Here is a 23833-nt window from a genome sequence, read left to right on the forward strand (position 1 = left end):
AAATGCCAAACAAATACTAAAAACTGGGATGTTTTGCACATTCTGGCCACACCTCCAACTCCGCCCACTGATCCAGTTCTCATGTTATTCCCACCCTCTGATTCTCCACCCACAGTTCCCCTACCTTGCCCCCCCCCCCCCTTCGACCACTGCCCCCAACACACACCACAGCACCCCACCCCAGCATACAACCCCATCCATCCCCACGGGGCGGATAGTAATGGAAGCTTAAGGATCCGCGCTGCTGGGTTTATATTTATGATCAAATCAGTGTGAGAATGACAACTTGTTACAAGCTGCGCTGCTAGAGCCGCGTGCTCCCATGATGAGCGCTGGAAGGAGTCCGTGGAAGCCCCGCCCTCTCCAGGCCCTGGAAGACTCTAGAACATTCTGGAATATCTCAGATATAAAGGGCCCCGTCCTTGGGACTACACCCTGCTCAATCCGTGTTCAGGAGGAGAAGAGCGTCCGGTCCAAGGACGCCTAGAGTCTTCCTGATTCCCAGGCCGCGGCCTCTGCTGGAGACTCCCTGAGCGACCGCTGCTTCCCGGCCTCATCCACCCCTCGGACAGAGGCCAGGCCGAAGGACAAGAAGACTTAACGTAAGTGTGGGGGCAGTGGGGCACTATGCAAGAGATGCGCCCACAGAGAAGGTCGGAACACTGCTTTTACACTGCGCACCTGTGGGATGTTAGAGGGTGAGTGACTGCTCTGACACATGACCAAGCATCACTAAGCAGGCCAGTTACTTAATCTTCACTTATGATGTCATGCTACGTTTCTGTTTCCGGTTCACCTAAATAGAGGCACACCAACCCCTGCACCCAGCACATCTAGAGATACAAGTTAACGTCACTGCCTCTAATGAGACGACCATTGACGAATTTTGGTGAAAACTTTAATTATAAACCAAAGTAAAGCATCGTGACTCACAATGCGCGACACTAGTCACCGGCTGTTTCACGTTGGTTCGATATCTTGCGTTTAGTGCCAGGTCACCGAATTGGTGGGTTTACATTGACTCGGCATCTTCCAACACGAGGGAGAGAGCTGAACGTGCAGTGGGGTCTAGTGCACCCGGAGCAGCTCAGCAGAGGAAAGCAGATGCAAGTGCAGCTCACGGGAGGGACCCGAAGTGCTCTTTATTGATTTACATTCAGTTTTATATCACAAGAACCAGACCCGCCGGTGTATCCGAGCGATTTACATCCCATAACTCGAAAAAAGGCACATTGGCACTGATTGATGAGTAGCGCAGAGGCCTGGGGGCGTGGGCCATGGCAGGGGTTCCTAAGATTGTTCATGATTGAGGCATACAATAGAAGCAGGGGGAAGGGAAACCCCCAAAAAGTTTGCGTATTACTGCTGTTGTACGTGGGTTGCGGCCTGCGAGATTTGGAAGGTGATCACTCAATATGATGTACCCCTGCTTTGGTGCATGCTGCTGTCTGAACAACCTGTATGTTTAAAAGGCCAATAAAGATATATTGAAAAAAAGGCACATTGGCACAATGGGTTAGAAGTTGTGAGATGTTAGTGGAAAGGTAAGTGTTGCTGGGGAACGCTCGCTCGCACTATAGCCCTTTTCACACACGACTACTACACACATTCCAAAAATAAAATAAACGCAAGGCATACCGATTAACTGCATGGTAAAGTATGGCTTCAAGGCCTCTTGAGGTCCAGTATACACCGGAATGAGGAAGGGGTCTTTCTCTTACACAGTAACATCAGTGCAGGGATCCAGTCCCGAATGCAGTGCTGCCCGGTATTCGAAGGATTTCCCAAGTGATAGCTTTGCAGCTGAAAGTCTTGTAAATGTGCTTTACATGAAAGTCTTTATCGTTTAATGTTGATTATGTGCCCCCAATGCACATGCACACTTGTTTATGCATTCTACTCAGCTTTTCATTTGTTTTGTAGGATGATACAGTACCTCGGAGCGGCCGCTGTCCTGTTAAGGAGACCAGTGATGCGGGGACTTGAAGGAGGATGCTGCCGTAATGCAGGTACTTGAAGGAGGATACTGCAGTGATGCGGGGACTTGAAGGAGGATGCTGCAGTGATGCGGGGACTTGAACGTGGGCGGGTGATGTGGCTGTGTCATGGTACGTCGAGGATCAGTCGTGCCGAGGCGTATTGGATGCATTGTAGTCGTTTGAGTTTGGTCGGCGCTCCCGCGTAGAGGGCGTTTCCGTAGTCGAGTCTGCTGCTGACAAGGACCTGGGTGACTGTCTTTCTTGTATCTGTCGGGATCCATCTGTAGATCTTGCGGAGCATGCGGAGGGTGTTGAAGCAGGAGGAGGAGATGGCGTTGACTTGCTTGGTCATTGAGAGCGTTGAGTCACGGATGATTCCCAGGTTGCGTGTTTGGTCGGTGGGTGTCGGGGCTGTCCCCAGTGCCGTTGGCCACCAGGAGTCGTCCCAGGCTGAAGGGTTGGAGCAGAGGATGAGGACCTCCGTCTTGTCCGAGTTCAGCTTCAGACGGCTGATTTTCATCCAGTCGGCGACGGCCTTCATTCCTTCGTGGAGGTTGGCTTTGGCGGTGAGGGAGAGGATCAGTTGAGTGTCGTCGGCGTAGGAGATTATGTTGAGGTCGTGCTGTCGGGCGACGTGTGCGAGTGGGGCCATGTAAATGTTGAACAGTGTCGGGCTGAGGGAGGATCCCTAGGGTACGCCGCAGATGATCTCGGAGGCTTTGGAACGGAATGGGGGGAGGCGGATGCTCTGGGTTCTGCAGGAGAGGAAGGAGGTGGTCCATTCCAGAGCCTTGTCTCGGATATCTGCGGCGTGCACGTAGTGTGCGGTGGCAGACGGTGTCGAAGGCGGCGGAGAGATCTAGGAGGATGAGTGCTGTGGTCTCAGCGTTGTCCAGCAGGGTCCTGATGTCGTCGGTGGCGGTGATGAGGGCAGTCTCGGAGCTGTGGTTGCTGCGGAACCCTGACTGGGAAGGGTCCAGGATTCTGTTTTCTTCGAGGTATCGGGTTAGCTGTCTGTTGACGATTTTCTCGATTACCTTGGCCGGGAAGGGGAGCAGAGAGATGGGCCGGAAGTTTTAGAGGTCTCTTGGGTCTGCCTTAGGTTTTTGAGTAGGGCGTTTATCTCAACGTGTTTCCAGCTCTCTGGGAAGTTTGCGGTCTCGAGGGAGAGATTGATGACGTTGCGCAGGTGAGGTGCGATGGAGCTGCTTGAGTTGTTGAAGACGTGGTGCGGGAAAGGGTCTGACGGAGAGCCGGAGTGGATTGTGCTCATGGTCTTGATGGTGTCATCGACGCTCACGCTGGCCCAGGCTAGCAGGGGGTCGTGGTCGATGGTGTGCAGAGGGTCTGTTGTGTTGCTGTCTGTTGGGGCTGTCTGGGTGTTGAAGCTGTCGTGGATGTCTGCTATCTTGCGGTGGAAGAAGGTGGCGAGGGAGTCACACAGGGCTTGTAACGGCGGGATGTCGTTGGTTGGAGCTGGGGTTGGAGAGTTCCTTCACAATGTTGAAGAGCTCCTTGCTATTGTGTGCATTGTTGTTGAGGCGGTCTTTGAAGGAGGTCCTCTTGGCCGCCCTGATGAGGTGGTGGTGGTTGCGGATGGCGTCCTAGTGTGCTGTGTGGCTGTCCAGAGTTTGTTCACTGTGCCATTCCTTCTCTAGTTTCTGGCAGGCTTGCTTGGAGGGAAGGAGTTCTGGGATGAAACAGCTGGCCCTCTTACTGGTGTCTCTGTGGGGGGGTTTCTTCAGCGGGGCGAGGGTGTTGGCGCAGTCCTCGATCCAGCGTCTGAGGCTGTGGGCAGCGTCGTTGGTGTTGAAGGGTTCGGTGGGTGGGCTGAGAGCGAGGTTTGCATGTAGTTGGTCTTCGGTGATTTTGCTCCAGTAGTGGCGGGGGATCTGTTGGGTGCGGTGGTGTGTGGTGGGTGGCTGGAAGGCGAAGTGGATGCAGCGGTGGTCGGTCCAGAGGAGTTCGGTGGTGTGGCTGACGAAGACGTGCGGGCTCGAGGAGAAAACGGGGTCGAGCGTGTGGCCGGCGGAGTGGGTGGACGTTGTGACGAGTTGCTTCAGTCCGAGGTTGGCGAGGTTATCGATCAGGGTTGTGGAGTTGTTGTTGTTATTCTTCTCAAGGTGAAAGTTCAGGTCTCCGAGGAAGATGTAGTCGGTGAAGGTCAGGGCGTGCGTGCTGATGATGTCGGCGATGGAGTCACTGAACTGGGGACGGGGTCCGGGAGATGAGGGTGGAGTTAGGGTCTGTGTGGATCTGGAAGTGCATGTGTTCGGCGGTGCTGAGCGCGTCGTCTGTGCTAGTCGAGACCCTGATGCTGTTCTTGTGGACGGTGGCTATTCCTCCTCCGACTCCGTTGGTGCTTTCTCTGCGGGTGATCTTGTAGCCGTCTGGGATGGCTATGGCCGGGTGCAGAGGAGTCGCTCACAGGAAGGCGACGTCCGGGGATGTTGTGTCGAGCAGGTCCCAGAGCTCGACGGCGTGTTTGCATGCGGAGCGGGTGTTCAGTAGTATGCATCGGAGGTGATTGGGGGTCTTTCTTGGCGGGTTGTTCATCGGCTCTGAGGCTGGTGTAGCTGCAGTTCCGGCAGGTGAAGGGACCGTGTGTGCATTTCTGGGCGGCCTTGAAGCAGGTGTGGGTCCGTCCGGGGTTGAGAGCGTGCAGAGTGCTGGCGTCGTAGTGGCAGCGGGTGCCGGGGCCAGGGGTTCTGGCGCTGGGCACGGTCCAGGCGCGGATGGGCGCAGACAGGCTTGCATTAGGCGCGCTTTAGGCGCACCAGCGGCACGGCCGGCATGTATGGGGAGGTGGGAGGGAGGAGCAGCTGGGAGGCGGGGGCAGCGAATGGGCAGTGGGTAGTCAGAGCGGCGGGGTTGCAGGGGACGCAGCGGCGGGGGCGGTGAGGGACGATGAAGGGAACAGAAGGCAAAAGGGCCCAAAAAACAAGGGAAAACAAGTGTCACAGAAGGCAAAAAGGGCACAAAAATCGAGGTAAAACGAGTGTCACAGAAGGTAAACAGGGCTCAAGAATGCAGGGGCAGCTGAGAAACAGAAGGAAAAAACGGGCAGAGAGGCACAGGGCAGCGAGGGGTACAGAAGGAAAAAACGGGCAGAGACACGGGGGCAGCGAGGGGTACAGAAGGAAAAACCGGGCAGAGAGACACGGGGACAGCGAGGGGAACAGAGGGAAGAAAACTGGCACGGACCACGAACAGGCAGCGGGGGAAGACAGAACAACAGCAGTCAAAGACACAACAATGAAATACAGGCAATACAATAAAACAATAGAGCGGAAGATGAACAAACCTACGGTCTACCACTGGCCACCAAGTATGAGGCGCAAGTGGTAGCCTGCGGGTGGTGGAGGTCCTCGAACTTCCTCAGCAGCAGCGGCAGCTGGGGCAGGAACACACAGGCGGTGCTGTGCGGAGGGGGAGCGACCTACCTGTTGGGGTCAAGGGTTGCTCTCCTCACCGCGCAGCGGCCGGCATATATGGGGAGGTGGGAGGGAGGAGCAGCCGGAAGGCGGGAGGTGGGGGCAGCGAATGGGCAGTCAGGGGGGCGGGGACGCAGGGGATGCGGGGAAGGTGAGGGACGATGAAGGAAACAGAAGGCATAAGGGCACAAAAAACGAGGGAAAACGAGTGGCACAAAAGGCAAAAAGGGCACAAAATCGAGGTATAACGAGTGTCACAGAAAACAAGAGGGCACAGAAATACAGGGAAAAAACGAGTGGCACAGAAGGCAAAAAGGGCCCAGAAATACAGGAAAAACGAGTGTCACAGAAGGCAAGAGGGCACAGAAATACAGGGAAAAAACCAGTGGCACAGAAGGCAAAAAGGGCACAGAAATATAGGGAAAAAACTAGTGGCACAGAAGGCAAAAAGCGCACAGAAATACAGGAAAAACGAGAGTCACAGAAGGCAAACAGGCACAAGAATACAGGGCCAGCTAAGAAACAGAAGGCAAAAATGGGTAGAGAGGCACGTGGGCAGCGAGGGGTACAGAAGGAAAAAACCGGGCAGAGACACGAGGGCAGCGAGGGGTACAGAAGGAAAAACAGGGCTGAGAGACACAGATGGTTCCTCGTCTGTGCATGTCCAGGCCGTGTGCATGTGTAGGCATGTCTGGGCGTGGCCTTGCCTGGCGCTCACTGCTCTAGATCTTGGGAGCCTGTAAGGAGCCGAATGGGTGATGAGGGCCAAGGGGCCCTTGATAGAACCTGCATTACAGGCAGGATTGTTTTAGTGCAGGAAAAGACACCTTCCTGCCCAACAACAATACTTAGTGCCATAATCCACTTTCTATGTGTGCTGCAATATAATGTAGAGGAAATAACAAGGTGATATAGAAATATTTCTCCTCTTTACACCTGCTTCAGGGTGAAGTAGCTTTTTGACGCCTTCACAGGTTTACAAGTGCAACAACAACATTCCTCTAATACACCATCAGATTAGATTCAGATTGGTGGATTCAGCACACCGGGAATCTACCACCAGACTCACTGATTCCAGCGGATGCCGCGCTTGAAGCTGCGGTTGGCTGAAGCCAGCGTCCTTTGGGGCGGAGCTGCTGGCGGATCGGCACTGGGGTTGGAATGGGTCAAGGCCCCCTCTTCTCCTTGGGAACCACACAGGTGAGACCTGGAGGTCCCTGTCGAGCACCAGGAGTGTGGCGGCACCATCTGGAAGTTGCAGATACCAGCGGCCCAGACTGGGCCTCGAGCATTGGCTGAAGGGCGGGGCCGCCAAGAGGGATGTCAGAGAGCAAGAGAGGTCTGGTTCGCGCTCCCTGGGGGCGTCACCGATGTAGAGGCGGATCGGGCAGGAGAGCAAATAACTTTCTGCATACTGCTCTTACCAGTGGAGTCTGGAGGGCACTGTGGAGGAGCTGGATGTATTTCTCGCTTGTATTGATCTGTGAGTGACTTGCCACTTGGAGGTGCAATGTGAGTGAGAATGGGGTCTCTCTCTTGGTCGACCTAGGATTGTAGTGCCACTGGACCCTTGTTACAGGGCTTGCTCGCCCGCTAGCTGCTGGCATTCCTGACAAGGCTGCGGGGGAAGGTGACTATACCCCCCCAGCGTTCCTGACACAGCCTCTGAATTCAGGCATCCTAATTCACATAGAGGTGTCCCGTAGTGCCAGTTCGAGCCCGGAGGAGGCAGGGTTGGGCTCATTCTCTTGATTTTATGCCCAGGACTTTTGTTTCATTGGCCTCCTGGTTATAAGAACATCTACTGGGCAACGTACGCTTTTGTGGCCAAAAAGAGGCGCTAGTCCTTGGGAACTAACTGCCTAAAAAAACAGGGATTTTACATAAGCCTCTGAGTCAGGGCCACCCCTATTCACTTGTGATCCCATAGCAGACATCTAAGGGCGAGTGTTATATATTTTTAATATAACATATCTGGCATGCCCCACCATAGAGCGTTGTATCGGCTGGGTATTTTGAACTTGAGGCTGTGGTGAACTCCCGGGTCCAGTGGTTCGCGGTGCAAAAGACTTTAGTGTCTGTATATTAACCTCTGTTTTAGCACAACAACGGGGAAGAAGACCTCCCAAGGGAGTCATGTGTAACCACCATCCCTACCTCCCAAAACAACCTCTATCGATAACATGCTACAAAGAGTGATAGGGGTTGTGGCCATGGAGATAGAACTCACAGAGAGATGTCTGTCATTGACTTCAGACACTTTTCTGGGTATACCCAATTTGCACATCTTACCAGCTAGCCCTAACAGGCTCATAGAAGAGGATCCAATGGCACACACCCATACCATAGGTGCCCTGGGGGATCATGTCAGTCCTCATATAGAGAGAAGGCCTGGCAGGGGTGTCGCCAAAAATATGTCTGCCCAACGTCATCTGCAGAAATCGAACAAATGTGTTCTCGGATCTAGGGAGGCTGTATTCTCCCCTAGCGCCCCAAATAGCATACCGGAAGTTGAGCAATCTCCATGGTTAAAAGATTGGGCCATTCTGGAGAAGCTCAAACTATTATTTCAGAAGAACTTCAACCTCTTTCGATGCAATTGGATTTATTGAAACAGACTCATGGGGTGGCTGATTTCCCACACTGCAGGGGTAGGTAGATCTGACAGATGAATGTAGGATGCCAGACTGTTCAAATCTCAACCACGAGCCTGAGTGGGAGAGTCATCCCCGCACAGGGGAAGGGTCCAAGTATAAGAGGGCTGAGCTGAGACCTAAGGGCATGGAATTGAGTTTGCCTGTTGATAGCTCTATCAGTAAAGTACACAGGGTGCCCGAACAGGTCCCCAGGGACATTGCAGTGAAGCTACCTATTACAAACTTACCCCTTGCATCATGACCCCATGTTGCGGTATTAACTGGAGTCCCAGAATTGAATAGCAATCAGAAAGAATCACACGAGGAACTCAAAATAAATGTTTGGACTGGCTCGTTAGGCATGGTCGCTTTCCCCTTTCCAGAGCAGGGTACATCATTTTAACTCACAGGGTTTGCTGGATTGGGAAAAGTCACAAAGACAATTCTGGGGACTGTATTGTCATCAATTTTAGGGATCCACAACTGGTAACGGACTTGTTTTCTTGTGATCTATCCATGCAGCAACATAACTCAGTTATGTCTATTCTTCCTTTAGGCTATTTATATAGCCCTCCTTTAGGTAGATTCCATCATTCTAATGTCTGCTCCTCGATCCGTATTTCTAATCCCGCCCCCATCCAATTTATACATATGAGCCACGCAGCTATGCTGTACCTGTATACAAAAAGTTGAGTCCTTGGATGGGGTTTATTGACTCCCTGACACTTTGGAGGATACGGTGGAACCTATTACTCTCACGACCCTACAAGAAGATCTCCATCAAAATTGATTGTTGGGAGAGCTTGATGCTCCAGGTCGGGTGTGTCATCAAAGTGGGTTTGAACTGATAGTAGCTTTGTCTGCAGCACAGCTGGGTTGCATCATGGGTGGAGAAGGGCCTTACGGATGTCCTAACCTAATTCCTGTGTTACCCTGTCTTGAGAACGAGGGTCTTCTGTGAGTAGCTTTGTCTGCACCACAGTTGGGTTGCATCCTGGGTGGAGAAGGGCAAGATGAAGTCCTTGCCTAACGCCTGTGTTACCTTGTTTTGAGAACGAGGGTTTTCTCGGCCTCGAAGCTAGAGAGAGAGAGAAAAGGTGTGGAGGGTAACCGTACGGGCTGGTGCAAACCAGGGGTCTGGAGACTCTAACAGCGCCCCTAGCCCCAATAATAAGGGTTTCCTGCCCTGCACAAGTAAGAGAAAGTCAAGAGTCAATGGGGCTCTAATCATTGTCAAAACCCTGACAAATACCATTAAAATTGCATCCTGGAACATGGCAGGCCTTAGGAACAAGTTAGATCGCAGTGACTACGGGGGCATTAATAGACAACTATGACTTAGTGCTATTTCATCAAACCTGGTCTATGCGACCTTCTCCAAACTTACTGTAACTAGAGGGTGAGGTAGACCTTCAGGGGGGTTCATTCAATCAATCAATGTACTTATAAAGCGCACTACCTACCAGTGAGGGTCTCAAGGCGCTGAGGGGAAAGGTGTGCCGATACTGGTCGAAGAGCCAGGTCTTGAGGAGTCTTCTGAAGGTGAGTAGGTCTTGGGTCTGCCGTAGGTGGGTAACGAGGGTGTTCCAGGTCTTGGCCGCGAGGAAGGATAAGGATCTGCCGCCGGAGGTAGTTCGTTGGATGCGGGGGACCGCGGCGAGGGCGAGGCTGGCTGAGCAGAGCTAGCGGGTTGGGGTGTAGAGGCTGAGTCGGCCGTTGAGGTAGGCTGGTCCGGTGTTATGGAGGACTTTGTGTGCGTGGGTGAGTAGCTTGAAGGTGATCCTCTTTTCGATGGGAACCCAGTGTAGGTCTCTCAGGTGAGGGGTGATGTGGCTGTGGTGAGGGACGTTGAGGATCAGTCAGGCGGAGGCGTTTTGGATGCGTTGCAGTCGTCGTAGGTGCTTGGCCGGGATGCCTGCGTAGAGTGCGTTGCCGTAGTCCAGTCTGCTGCTGACGAGGGCCCGGGTCACCGTTCTTCTTGTTTCGGTGGGGATCCACTTGTACATCCTGCGACGCATGCGGAGGGTGTTGTAGCAGGAGGAGGAGATGGCGTTGACCTGTTTCGATATGGAGAGGGAGGAGTCGAGGATGAATCCCAGGTTGTGTGCGTGGTCGGTGGGTGTCGGTGCTGTTCCCAGCGTGGTCGGCCACCAGGAGTCGTCCCAGGCTGAGGGGGTGGTTCCGAGGATGAGGCCTTTCATCTTGTCCGAGTTCAGCTTCAGTCGACTGTTCCTCATCCATTCAGCGACAGCCTTCATTCCCTCATGGAGGTTGATTTTGGCGGTGTGCGGGTCTTTGGTGAGGGAGATGATCAGGTGGGTGTCATCGGCGTAGGAGATGATGTTGAGGTCATGCTGGCGGACGACGTGTGCGAGGGGGGCCATGTAGACGTTGAACAGCGTCGGGCTGAGGGATGATCCCTGGGGTACGCCGCAGATGATGTCGGTGGCTTCGAAGCGGAAGGGGGGAAGGCGGACGCTCTGGGTTCTGCCAGAGAGGAAGGATGTGGTCCCGTCCAGGTCCTTCTCTTGGATTCTGGCTTCTTAGAGGCGTGTCTTTAGTGTGCGGTGGCAGATCGTGTCGAAGGCGGCTGACGGGTCCAGGAGGATGAGGGCTGATGTTTCGCCGTTGTCAAGTTGGATCCTGATGTCGTCTGTGGCGGTGATGAGGGCTGTCTCGGTGCTGTGGTATCTTCGGTATCCGGACTGGGATGGGTCTAGGATGATGTTGTCCTCGAGGTAGCGGGTGGGTCAGTTGCGTGTTGACGACTCTCTTGATGACCTTCGCCGGGAACGGGAGCAGGAAGATGGGCCGGAAGTTCTTGAGGTCCTTGGGGTCCGCCTTGGGTTTCTTGAGAAGGGCGTTGATTTTGGCGTGCTTCCAGCTTTCCGGGAATGTGGCTGTCTCAAGGAAGATGTTGATTACTTTCCGTAGTTGGAATGCGATGGCTGCGTCTTCTTTGTTGAATATGTGGTGTGGGCAGGGGTCTGACGGTGAACCTGAGTAGATGGAGTTCATGAACTTGCGTGTCTTGTAGTCGTTGATGTTGGTCCAGGAGATGTTGAGGCTGTCGTGGATGTCAGCGATCTTGCGATGGAAGAAGGTGGCCAGCGAGTTGCACAGTTCTTGTGGGGGCGGGATGTTGGTGTTGGTGCTGGGGTTGGAGAGTTCCTTCACGATGCTGAAGAGTTCTTTGCTGTCATGAGCGTTGATGTTCAGGTGGGTTTTGAAAGACGATCTCTTGGCTGATCTGATGAGGTGGTGATGTCTGCGGGTGGCGTCCTTGTGGGCTGCGTGGCTGTCCGGTGTTCGTTCGTGGAGCCATTTCTTCTCCAGTTTCCGGCATGTACTTTTGGAGGTCTAGAGCTCTTCGGTGAACCAGGTGGCTTTCTTGCTGGTGCGTCTGTTGGAGGGTTTCTTGAGCGGGGCGAGGGTGTTGGTGCATTCGTCTATCCATTGTCTGAAGTTGGGGGCGGTGGTGTCTGGGTCGGTGGGTGGTTTCTGGGCGGTTTCTGGGCGAGGGTAGTGGCTAGCTGGTCTTCGGTGACTTTACTCCAGCAGCAGCGGGGCAGCTGTTGGGTGCGGTGGTGCGCGGTGGGCTTCTTGTAGGTGAAATGGACGCAGCGGTGGTCGGTCCAGTGGAGTTCGGTGATGTGGTCGAAGGAGACGTGGGTGCTTGTGGAGAAGATGGGATCAAGCGTGTGGCCGGCGGTGTGGGTGGGTGTGGTGACTAGTTGTTTGAGGCCGCAGTTGGCGAGGTAGTCGATCAGAGTGGCGGTGATGGCGTCGTTGTTGTTCTCGAGGTGGAAGTTCAGGTCCCCGAGGAGGATGTAGTCCGTGGAAGCAAGTGTGGGTGCTGGTGAGGTCGGCGATGGAGTCGCTGAACTGTGGGCGGGGTCCAGGGGTCTGTAGATGAGGGTTCCTCTGAGGGTGGTGTTGGGGTCGGTGTGGGTCCGGAAGTTCAGGTGTTCGGCGGTGCTGAGGGTGTCGTCTGAGTGTGTGTAGACCTTGAGGGAGGACTTGTGGACGATGGGTATTCCTCCTCCGATTCCGTTGGTGCGGTCTCTGCGGGAGATCTTGTTGCCGTCCGGGATGGCTATGGCGATGTCGTGTCCCGAGGAGTCGTTCCACCAGGTCTCGGTCAGGAAGGCGACGTCTGGGGCGGAAGTGTCGAGCAGGTCCCAGAGCTCGACGGCGTGTTTGTGTGCGGAGTGGGTGTTCAGGAGTATGCAGCAGAGATGGTTGGTTTCGTTCTTTGGTGGATTGGTGGTTCTGTCGCAAGTGGAGCTGCAGTTGCGGCAGGTGAAAGGTCCATGAGTGCGTTTTGGGGCGGCCTGGAAGCAGGTGGGGTGTCATCCGGCGTTGAGTGCGTGGAGAGTGCTGGCGTTGCATCGGAGTCTGGCGTCGTGGCGTACGCAGGGTCCAGGGGGTCTGGCACTGGGCGCCGTCCAGGCGCGGACTGGCGCAGACGGGCTTGCCTCTGGCGCGCCCGCTGCGCGCACCCGCCATTTAAGGCAGGGAGGGAGGAGCAGCTGGGAGGCGGGAGTGGGGCGGGGCCGCAGGGGAGCAGCGGCGGGAAAATGGGTAGAGGGTACAGAAGAGAAAGGGGGGGAAGAGGGGAGAGGACAAGGACGCGAGGGCAAAAGGCAAAAAAACAGGTACAGACAAGTACAGAACTTACCAAAATGCATGGATAATCACAATAACAGTGGCAACAATGTGAACAAATACAGGGTCAAGCAGGCAGTCAGCACGATCAGGGGCACAGCAGGATTGAACTAGCGATCTGCGGCAGCGGGGGGGTAAAGGCGCTGGCAGACTGGTGTCGCTGTGCGGCAGAATGGGAGCGACCTGGCCTGCAAGCAGGGTCAGGGGTTGCTCTCACTGCCGCGCAGCGGCCGCCATTTAAGGCTGGGAGGGAGGGAGGAGCAGCTGGGAGGCGGGAGCGGGGCGGGGCCGGAGGGGAGCAGCGGCAGGAAAATGGGTAGAGGGTACAGAAGAGAAAGGGGGGGAGAGGACAAGGACACGAGGGCAAAAGGCAAAAAAACTGGTACAGACAAGTACAGAACTTACCAAAATGCACAGATAATCACAATAACAGTGGCAACAATGGGAACAAATACAGGGTCAAGGGTTGACAATAAGGATTGTCACCTACCTAGGATGCTCGGCCAGGGACATTGAGACTGGGTCCCCTGAAAGATCTCTAGCTTTGGTTAATGTATACTCAAGAACCGTCAGTAGGGGACTTGAATCAGTGGAGCAAGTATCAATCCTGCTATCCTCCCTCCCTAGGCACGACTTTAAGCTTATAGGAGGTGAATTTAACTGCCAATTTGAGCCATTGGGCATTACTTTGAGTGATACTTTGGGAGAAGAAAATAGGCAGTGGGCAATACCAGCCACTACCATCCCTCTCCTAAAAAAGGGGCCTCCTTTAGCGCTACAGATTTATGCTCTTACACTGAACCAGTCATTCCAGGATTGTAATGGGCGTACACAGTCAGACAAACACGGCCACCCTACGTTTAACTGGGTCGGGTCTGAGTCCGTAATTGATTATATACTTGTGTATACAAAAATGTGGGCCTTGGTTTCAGACTTGGTCATTATTACACACCATGATAGCGATCATAATGTCTTGGCATTAGACCTGCTATTCCAAGTAGGGAATACACATGGAAAAAAAGGGGATCCATCTGACCCTAGACTTCGCCTGTCGACGTCGCAGAGATATATCCACTGGGATAAAATGAGGGGTTCCCCGAATACTATTTGTACCATTTATAAATTCATGGGGACCACTATGGAAGACATGAGTGTCTGCATGGAGATACTGAATCTAGAAACCAGGCATCAGAAAATGACTGAGACTCATTCACTCCGCGTAGCCACATTTAGGGACCTCTTTTATCATGAAGTAAGATCTAGAGAGAACAAACAGATCATTCCAACTTGGTACAATGGGCACTGCTAAACCTAGCTTGGTACTAGCAATAAGATCTAAGGTTAAACCCAGATTTCTAGTGCTAGAGCCAAGTACAAGGATGCTATTAAACAGGCCAAAATAGAATGGGATATGGGCAAATGGGAGTTTCTCTTACAGGCACTAAAATCTAAAGATCCCAGCACATTTTGAAATAGAGTCACCTTTAGTGACCGGGAAGGGAGAAACAATCTGGAGCTGAACATCGTCGCCAAAGTTTGGAATGGCCACTTTCACTCTCTCTATGATGCCCAGGATCGCCAAAGGAAGAGGTGAACAAAAACGCAGATCTGAAAACATCAGACTGGGACTGGAATGGTACAACGGATAAAGAGACCTTTCCTATTGTCTCCCTTGAGGAAGTATGCAAAGCCATTTCTAAGATAGCCCCCAGCAAGGCACCTGGTATTGACAAAATCCCTGGGGACTTATATCTGTCAGTACCTGAAGTTTGGGGCCCCTAATTTCTAGTTATCTTTAATCAATCTTTCAGAGGTTTATAAAGCACAGCTACTCACCCGAAAGGGTTTCAAGGCTGAAGGGGGGGGGGGCGAGGGGGGGCTGCTCCCAGAAGTTCATGGGGCTCTGTCAAAGAGCCAGGTCTTGAGGTCCTTCAAGAGTGATGGTGTCAGGATCTGGGCTCAAAGCGCCTGCCACAACTACGATTCCCAGAATGCAATGTGCATGAGTGGGAGGAGCCACGGGCTTAAAACGCCCTGAACGCGCGCACGACGTTGTGCGTAATTATCGAATCCGAAGACTCGAGGAGCGGGGACCTTGTTACGGTGTTTCCCGCAATTTTGTTCGGGGAAGCCGACGAGATCGGCATTAGGAGTCACAGGCGGCAGAGACCGCACATCCAAGAGAAAGGCCGCACCGGCGAGATTGCCTGCAGCACGAGGACGGACCGGAGACCTTTGTTTTTCACTTCACTTGGACACCGAAGAAGTGTGTCCTCCGGAGTACGAGTTCCGCGCGCAGGCTGCGTGTAGAAGACGGGCGAATACCGGAGTTTCCACAAACTGCAAGTATGGGTGGTGGCCATTGTTAAGTCCTCGAAGAAGGGGACTCAGTACTTTATATCTAAGCTCCCGTCTAGCGACAGCACCTCAATTACCTTTCCTGAAAGGTCTGGATATTCCTTCTCTCGTGTGGGGTGTCGGGATTGAGCGGTGACGAAACCGCCATATTACCGTCCTGATTTACGACCGGTTCACTATTTCTAGTACAAGCTGGGAGTAATGGATGTGTATAGTACATAACCTTGGCTGCCAGGACAAGTAAGGCAGCCCTTCCAGACTTTGTCCTACAGGAACAGTAGAACATTTCATTTAGGTTAAGTTAGAGGGTATTCCATAGGATAGTGTGCAGTATAGAAAGGAGTGTCCAGTTGCAACGTCCTGATACCAATTCACCTAAGTTCCAGAGAAAGAAACGTCGGGTGTTCTGTTATTGCATTGTGTTTATATGTATCTTTCTTCATACATTCCCTAAGACACAGGGGTTACTATTTGTTTTGGGGTCAGCAGGCTCCCAAATGGGTGTTGGCGCATACGAGTCTGTGTGTGCATGTTTAAAATGAACTAAAGAAATCATTACTAGAATTGTTGAATTGGTAGCGAGAATTATCGAGAGTAGTAAACTGTATTGGCAGTGTACTTGTGTTTTGTGTTGCCTGTTAATTCTTTCTTTACAGGTTCTAATCCCCGCTGTTCCCATCCTTCCCTTCCCTCGCTTGATTGCTCCAGTCTTCCGTGCCTTTAGTGCAGGAAGTTGGTGACGTCGAGAGGTGGACCCCATATAGCGTCGCCCGAATCCTGAGGAGTATCGGAACAGGGACTGATTCTAACAGAATTACGCACCCATGTATTGAGACTCCTCCCGGTTCGGGGGGTGGGTAAAGACGCAGTATGGAAGAGGTCTTAGTTGCATTAGCCGCAGTACAGCGAGAGTTGGCGGCCTCTAGGGCCGAAACAGCGGACCTACGTGATAAAGTGGATAGACTGTCACGGAACCCTTTTGATGTGGGATCAAGTGTGCATCCCGTTCAGGTTAATGTATCTCCTCCCATTCCTTTAGCGAATCCTGAGCGGTACTTAGGTGACCCACAGAAAATACAGGTATTTTTAACTCAGATACTGATGCATTTTTCCTGTAGGCCTTCCTCATTCCCTACTAACCATTCTAGGGTGGCGTTTGCTATCTCCTACTTGGCTGGAGATGCAGCCAATTGGGCGGTGCCTTTAGTACGCCATAATGATCCGGTATTATCGGATTGGGACGAGTTTCGAGCCGCTTTGGAGGGGGTGTTTGACAGGAGAACAACCACTTTTAGCGCTGACAAGGAGCTATTGGAGTTAAAACAAGGGAGAACGGAATTAGTAACTTACTTAACCACATTCAATCGGTTGGTAGCGGAAGCGGCGTGGCCAGAAGAGAAGAGAATGTCTCTTTTCTATCAGGGATTATGTAACGAGTTAAAAGACGTAATCGCTCGAATCGATCCTCAGCCCAGGACATGCGAGGCTCTCATTAGTCTGGCATTGCGGTTGGATGGTCGTATTACCGACAGAGGTGGGGATCGGTTTAGGGTAGAGAGAAGTAGGAAGGAGGCCACGGTAAGTGAGACAGCTGCGGAGCCCATGGAAGTGGGAGCGGTCCGTGCTCAATTGTCAAGAACTGAAAGAGAGAGCAGACGAACACAAGGCTTGTGTATGTACTGCGGAAAGAAGGGGCACTATGTCCGTGAGTGTCCAGCTAGGCCCAAAAGACCAGGGGGAAACTACAGGAACAAAAAGGCTATCGCCACGGTGGCGGGAGTAGAAGTTCCCGTAAAGGAGAGTGAAACAGCAGAGATAGTAGTGGTTCCCAGGTGGACGATTCCCTCCCTGGACACTCAACCACAGGGTGAGACAGAAAGACATTTGGAATTGAGCATGTGGTTAGAAACCAGAGTGCAAACCTTTCAGATCACCGCTATGTTGGATTCAGGGGCCACGGGTAATTTTATCCATCAAGGATTAGTGGACAAATTAGCTATAGGAAAGACAAAGCGCGATATCCCCGAGGAAGTATTAGCGGTTGATGGCAAGCCTCTCACCTCCGGACTGCTCATAGAACAAACCGAGACTGTCAAGTTAACCTGTAGAGCGGGCAACATGAGTCACATAGACTGGTTGGCCTTAAATATCATTGATGCGCCTCAGTATGAGGTTATTCTGGGGATGCCGTGGTTCAGCCTTCACAATCCCACCATTGATTGGAGACGTAGAACCGTTCAGTTCTTCTCGGAGGATTGTCAAGAGCATATGATGCTAGGTGGGTGTTCGGGGGCCACCGTGTTGGCTAACACATGGGTCGCAGCCACGGCCGCAGAAAAGGAGGTGGTCTTACCCAAAGAGTATCGGATCTTTTCTGATGTATTTAGCAAAGAACAGGCCGAGTCTCTTCCACCACACCGTCCGTATGACTGCCAAATAGATCTAGTAGAAGGTGCTACGATTCCAACGTGTAGAGTATATGCGCTCTCCGAACCCGAAACGAAACATCTCAGAGAATATTTAGACCATTTTGTGGAGATAGGGTTCATTCGCCCTTCCCGGTCACCGGCGGCATCGCCTTTGTTTTTTGTTAAAAAGGCTAATGGAGATTTGAGGGCGTGCTGCGACTATCGCATGCTAAACAAGAATACAGTACGGAACCGGTATCCTCTACCACTCATACCGGTTCTTTTGGATCAAGTTAGGGAAGCAACAATTTATACGAGGTTGGATCTCCGAGGGGCGTATCATTTGGTGCGCATACGTAACGGGGATGAGTGGAAGACGGCGTTTAAAACTCGCTATGGTCTGTTTGAGTATCTGGTAATGCCGTTCGGGTTGTGTAACGCCCCGGCGGCATTCCAGTACTTTTTGAACGATGTCCTTAAAGATTTCGTGGACAGAACAGTGGTCGTATATATAGACGACATATTGATTTATTCAGAGAAGGTCGACAGTCATCAGGAACATGTGTCACAGGTGTTACAGGAGCTGAGAAAGCACAGCCTTTTTTGCAAACTAAGCAAGTGCGAGTTTGGGGTGAAAGAAGTGGAATTTTTGGGAGTGATACTCCGTCCGGATGGTATGAGTATGTCGGAACGAAAGGTGCAGGCTGTACAGGATTGGCCGGTTCCCCAAAACGTGAGGGAGGTACAGTGCTTCCTGGGGTTTTCGAACTACTATCGGAGATTTATACAAGGGTTTTCACAAAGGGCCATTCCGATTACCCGGTTGCTTAGGAAGGGAGTAGTATTCGCCTGGACCAACGAAGCCAATCAGGCCTTTGAATATCTCAAAGAGGCCTTTACATCTGCACCGGTCTTGAGACACCCACAATTAGATGTCCCATTCATCGTAGAGGCGGATGCATCTAACGAAGCGATAGGGGCAATCCTTTCACAAAGGGACAAAGACACAGGGCAGCTTCACCCGGTGGCCTACCTTTCACAAAAGATGTTGCCTGCTGAGAGGAATTATAATATTGCTGAAAAAGAACTCCTCTCGATCAAAAAGGCTTTCCAGGAATGGCGCCCGTATCTCTTGGGTGCTAGGTTTCCGGTAACTGTTTATTCCGACCATCGGAATCTACAATATCTACGAACGGCTCGACGTCTGTCACCTAGACAAATGAGGTGGATGCTTTTCTTTGAAGAGTATAATTTCGTCATCACCTTCCGTCCTGGGGCCGACAACAGAAAGGCAGACGCATTGTCCCGAGTAATGGCGGTGGAAGGAACAGAGACGGATGTAAAAGAGTCTATTATACCACCGCACAAGGTCATTTGTACCATACGAGCGGAAGAGTATCTGGAAGGCATAAGAACAAACAGGAGTCAGGAGGCTTGGAGCCGTTGGGCGGACAAAGGCCCAGAACGCAAGATCCAGGAGGGACTGCCGTTCATGAACAAGAAATTGTTCCTGCCCACACAGGCACTTCAAAAAAGGGCTTTTGAATGGTGCCACGACTCTCCTTTGGCAGGGCATCCGGGCATTCTAAAGACCACGCTGTTGGTACAAAGATATTTTTGGTGGAAATCATTAGTCCAGGACATAAAGAATTGGGTGTCGAGGTGTGAAGATTGCGCAAGGGGGAAGACGGACACCTCCGCAAGTAGAGGCAAACTGGTTCCCTTACCTACCCCCGGTGCACCCTGGCAGAACATCAGCCTGGATTTTATCACAGGCCTCCCGGTGGATCAAGGGTATACGGCCATACTAGTGGTGATCGACAGTCTCACCAAGATGGGCCACTTTATCCCTTGCAAGACACTGCCTACCGCTGGGCAGACAGCACAACTGTTGTTAAAAAACATAGTGAAGCTCCATGGCATACCGCAGGTTATCGTGTCTGACAGAGGCCCTCAATTTGTGGCACGTTTCTGGAAAGGGTGGTGTAAGGCTCTGCAAATTGACTCAGCGTTGTCCTCCAGTTTCCACCCTCAATCGGATGGACAAACCGAAAGGTTAAACCAAACTTTAAAACAGTACTTACGATGTTATGCAGAAAACGCTCATGAATCGTGGGTGGACATGCTATGGATGGCAGAGTTGGCATATAATAACGCCCCACACAGCTCCATTGGAATGTCGCCCTTCAGGGCCAATTTCGGTTATGATGCGAGGATTTTGCCGTTTGTCATGCCCGGCCGGGTCCTCAACCATCCTTCGATCCAAGACCACATGAGAGTGTTGCGTCAAGGACACTTAAGAGTACAGGAGCATTTGGTGAAGGCCAAGATCCGATATAAAAACTGGGCGGATAAGCATAGACGGGAGGGCCCACAGTACAAAAAAGGGGACCGGGTGTGGTTGTCCACCAGGAATTTCCGGTTTAAGCTACGGAGTGTTTTTCACCCACGATACATCGGCCCTTATAGTGTGATGAAACAGGTGAATCCGGTAGCTTATAAGCTAAGGCTTCCAGGCTCCTTACGTATACACCCAGTGTTCCACTGTAGTCTGCTAAAACCAGCAAAGGGAGGAGTGCGAAAGCCTCCACCTGCACTAACCACGGATGTCGGTCAGGAATATGAGGTACGACGTGTGGTAGATTCAAAGTATCGAGGGAGTAACCTGTGGTTCCTAATCTCCTGGAAGGGGTACTCGGCTGAGGAGGATTCGTGGGTGCCCAGTGCCAACGTGCACGCGCCAGCTAAACTCAAGTCTTTCTACAAGAAATACCCCGATAAACCGGGTTCTAGGAGGCGCCTGGAGGGGGACCTACTGTCAGGATCTGGGCTCAAAGCGCCTGCCACAACTACGATTCCCAGAATGCAATGTGCATGAGTGGGAGGAGCCACGGGCTTAAAACGCCCTGAACGCGCGCACGACGTTGTGCGTAATTATCGAATCCGAAGACTCGAGGAGCGGGGACCTTGTTACGGTGTTTCCCGCAATTTTGTTCGGGGAAGCCGACGAGATCGGCATTAGGAGTCACAGGCGGCAGAGACCGCACATCCAAGAGAAAGGCCGCACCGGCGAGATTGCCTGCAGCACGAGGACGGACCGGAGACCTTTGTTTTTCACTTCACTTGGACACCGAAGAAGTGTGTCCTCCGGAGTACGAGTTCCGCGCGCAGGCTGCGTGTAGAAGACGGGCGAATACCGGAGTTTCCACAAACTGCAAGTATGGGTGGTGGCCATTGTTAAGTCCTCGAAGAAGGGGACTCAGTACTTTATATCTAAGCTCCCGTCTAGCGACAGCACCTCAATTACCTTTCCTGAAAGGTCTGGATATTCCTTCTCTCGTGTGGGGTGTCGGGATTGAGCGGTGACGAAACCGCCATATTACCGTCCTGATTTACGACCGGTTCACTATTTCTAGTACAAGCTGGGAGTAATGGATGTGTATAGTACATAACCTTGGCTGCCAGGACAAGTAAGGCAGCCCTTCCAGACTTTGTCCTACAGGAACAGTAGAACATTTCATTTAGGTTAAGTTAGAGGGTATTCCATAGGATAGTGTGCAGTATAGAAAGGAGTGTCCAGTTGCAACGTCCTGATACCAATTCACCTAAGTTCCAGAGAAAGAAACGTCGGGTGTTCTGTTATTGCATTGTGTTTATATGTATCTTTCTTCATACATTCCCTAAGACACAGGGGTTACTATTTGTTTTGGGGTCAGCAGGCTCCCAAATGGGTGTTGGCGCATACGAGTCTGTGTGTGCATGTTTAAAATGAACTAAAGAAATCATTACTAGAATTGTTGAATTGGTAGCGAGAATTATCGAGAGTAGTAAACTGTATTGGCAGTGTACTTGTGTTTTGTGTTGCCTGTTAATTCTTTCTTTACAGGTTCTAATCCCCGCTGTTCCCATCCTTCCCTTCCCTCGCTTGATTGCTCCAGTCTTCCGTGCCTTTAGTGCAGGAAGTTGGTGACGTCGAGAGGTGGACCCCATATAGCGTCGCCCGAATCCTGAGGAGTATCGGAACAGGGACTGATTCTAACAGATGGCATCTGTCGTGGAGAGGGAGGGATTTCCATGCCTTGGCAGCAGGGAGCAACCTCCTGCTCTGGTCTTCTTGATGCAAGGTACCGTCACAAGGGAGCGGTGGGCCGAGCGGAGGGATCGTTGGGGTGCATGGAACATGAGGCGGTGGTTCATGTAGGCATCTTTAATGCCGTACTGGGTGGTATGCCCATCCCGAGACATGGGCCAGTGCTGAAATAATCCCTGTGTACAAGAACAGGTCACCGCTCTTACCAGGAAATTACAGGCCCATTAGCCTTCTAGATGTGATGCAGAAGGTCTTTGCAAGGGTTATCTTAGATTGGCTTCAAGAGTGGATAGAAGCCTATGATGCCCTCAATCTTAGAAGCAGGTTTTAGAAACCGAACTTCCACCATTGATCAGGTATTCCACCTCCTACTCCTCTACTGGAAAACGGCGGTGCTTGAAGGTGGTAGTTTATATCTGATCTTTGTAGATCTAAAATCTGCCTTTGACCTAGTTCCCAGGTTTAAACTTTCGTCTGTTATGTCTAATATGGGGGTCCCCACTTACCTCTGTAATATTCTTAGGAGTTTGCATGAGAAGAACTTTGCACTGGTTCGATGTGGGAAACTAGGAGAGCTCTCTGAACTATTTCCAGTCACTAGGGGCGTCCGACGGGGCTGTGTATTGGCTCCTACCCTCTTTTGTCTGTACATTAATGGGCTGGTTGATACCATGACCGGGGTCAGTGACAACAACGCTCCTAAGAGCTGCTCGACCAAAATCCCAGCACTGATATTCGCTGATGATATCCTCCTTCTTTCCAAATCTCCCATGGGGATCCAATGGATACTTGATGGCTTCAATACCTTTTGTGTTGGGCGGGGCCTTGAGGTTAATGCTGCTAAGACAGCATTTATGGTTTTTAATTCTGCCCACTCAACCAGGACCAATCTTGTGCTGGATGGAATTCCATTGGAGAGGTTCGCCATCTTTGAGTACCTGGGAATCACTCTCAATGAACACATGGATTGGGCCTGTAGCATAGGGAAACAGAGGTTGGAATTATCTTAGCACAGATTACAGGTGGACTGGCCAAGGTTTACAGGTCATCTTCAAAGCTTCTCGGCACCCTTTTGGAAATATAGAAAACCCCAATCCCTAGGAGCCATTACCTATGGGGCAGAGCTATGGGGACATAAAATTGTTAAAGATATCGCATCTGTAGAAAAAACATTTTTAGGGACCTAGTGAATCTTCCCCTTAGTACTCCCCTGACTCCGCTTCGATTAGATCTAGGGCTGACTCCCATCTGGGAGGTCATTGCCCTAAGCCCTCTCCTCTATTGGAGGAGAATCTGGTCGACCCCTGAGTTGACACCAAATAGGAAAGCATTAGAAGAACTGGAGACACCAGGGGCTAAAAGTCTACCCTGGTTATCCCATCTCAGGGTCACTCTCACTAGCATAGGATTGACTTCTCTATGGGAAGTCTCTTCTGTGATCTCTAGGAAGAAACTGGTGAATTGCTATAGGGCCTCAATACTTTCCTCTCCCATGAGATCAACTGCAGGCACCTTAACTAGGAATTGTATACAGATTAAAGATGTCTATAGGTACGAGAATTTTCTGGGCGGATTCAGCCAGCTCTAGCCGGGAAGCTATATTTGCAGTTTGATTTTAATTTAAAACCGCATTTATTGAGCGCATAACTACCTGAAGGCACCCCAGCTCTTGCAGCAAGACAGAGAGGAGCTAAATGGTTTAAAGAGGGGCATTATGGAACAGCTAAGTTTTGAGGAGTTTCTGAAAAGGGAGGTGACATGACTCTGACCGAAGATGTACAGGGAGAGTATTCAAGAGTCTGGCTGCATTGTACGTGAAGGACTTTCCTCCACATCTCACCCTTTTAACTTTGGGGGTTACAGCCAAATTTAAAGTAGCAGAGCATAGACATCTCATGGGGTGGTAGAGGGTGATGAGAGAGTCATTCATTGAGGGGCCCTTCCCCCATACGGTTTTGTGTGCAATGCACAGAGATTTGAACTTTAATCTATCTGAGTTTGGAAGCCAATGTAAGGTCTTCAAGGCCAGCCTAGCCGACTGAGTTCTGGGCGTACCAAGTAGCAGTCGAGCAGCACAGTTCTGAACGCCTTGGAGTTTCCTTATCGTTGAGTTAGGAGCTCCCAAATAGAGGGCGTTCCCGTAGTCCAATCGAGAGAGGACCAGGGCCCGGACCATGATTCTCCTTGCTCTTTTAGGATGGAGAGGAAGGATTTTCCGCAGGAGTCTGAGAATGCCATTGCAGGCCCCTGCCAGCATCAC

The 23833-nt window shown here is 51.7% G+C and overlaps 1 long non-coding RNA gene across 1 annotated transcript in view; it reads left to right on the plus strand.

The window, feature by feature from the left end:
• The first annotated feature begins 424 nt into the window (after positions 1–424).
• The window catches only part of LOC146869756 (uncharacterized), a 31579-nt gene continuing 8170 nt past the window's right edge, over positions 425–23833 (plus strand). The window contains exons 1-2 of the long non-coding RNA XR_014981498.1: positions 425–602; positions 1924–2009. This is a non-coding gene — a long non-coding RNA (uncharacterized LOC146869756). The remainder of the gene's footprint in view (positions 603–1923; positions 2010–23833) is intronic.

The sequence above is a fragment of the Triturus cristatus genome, chromosome 1_1 (genome assembly GCF_964204655.1).
Source record: "Triturus cristatus chromosome 1_1, aTriCri1.1, whole genome shotgun sequence".
Lineage (NCBI taxonomy): Eukaryota > Metazoa > Chordata > Amphibia > Caudata > Salamandridae > Triturus > Triturus cristatus.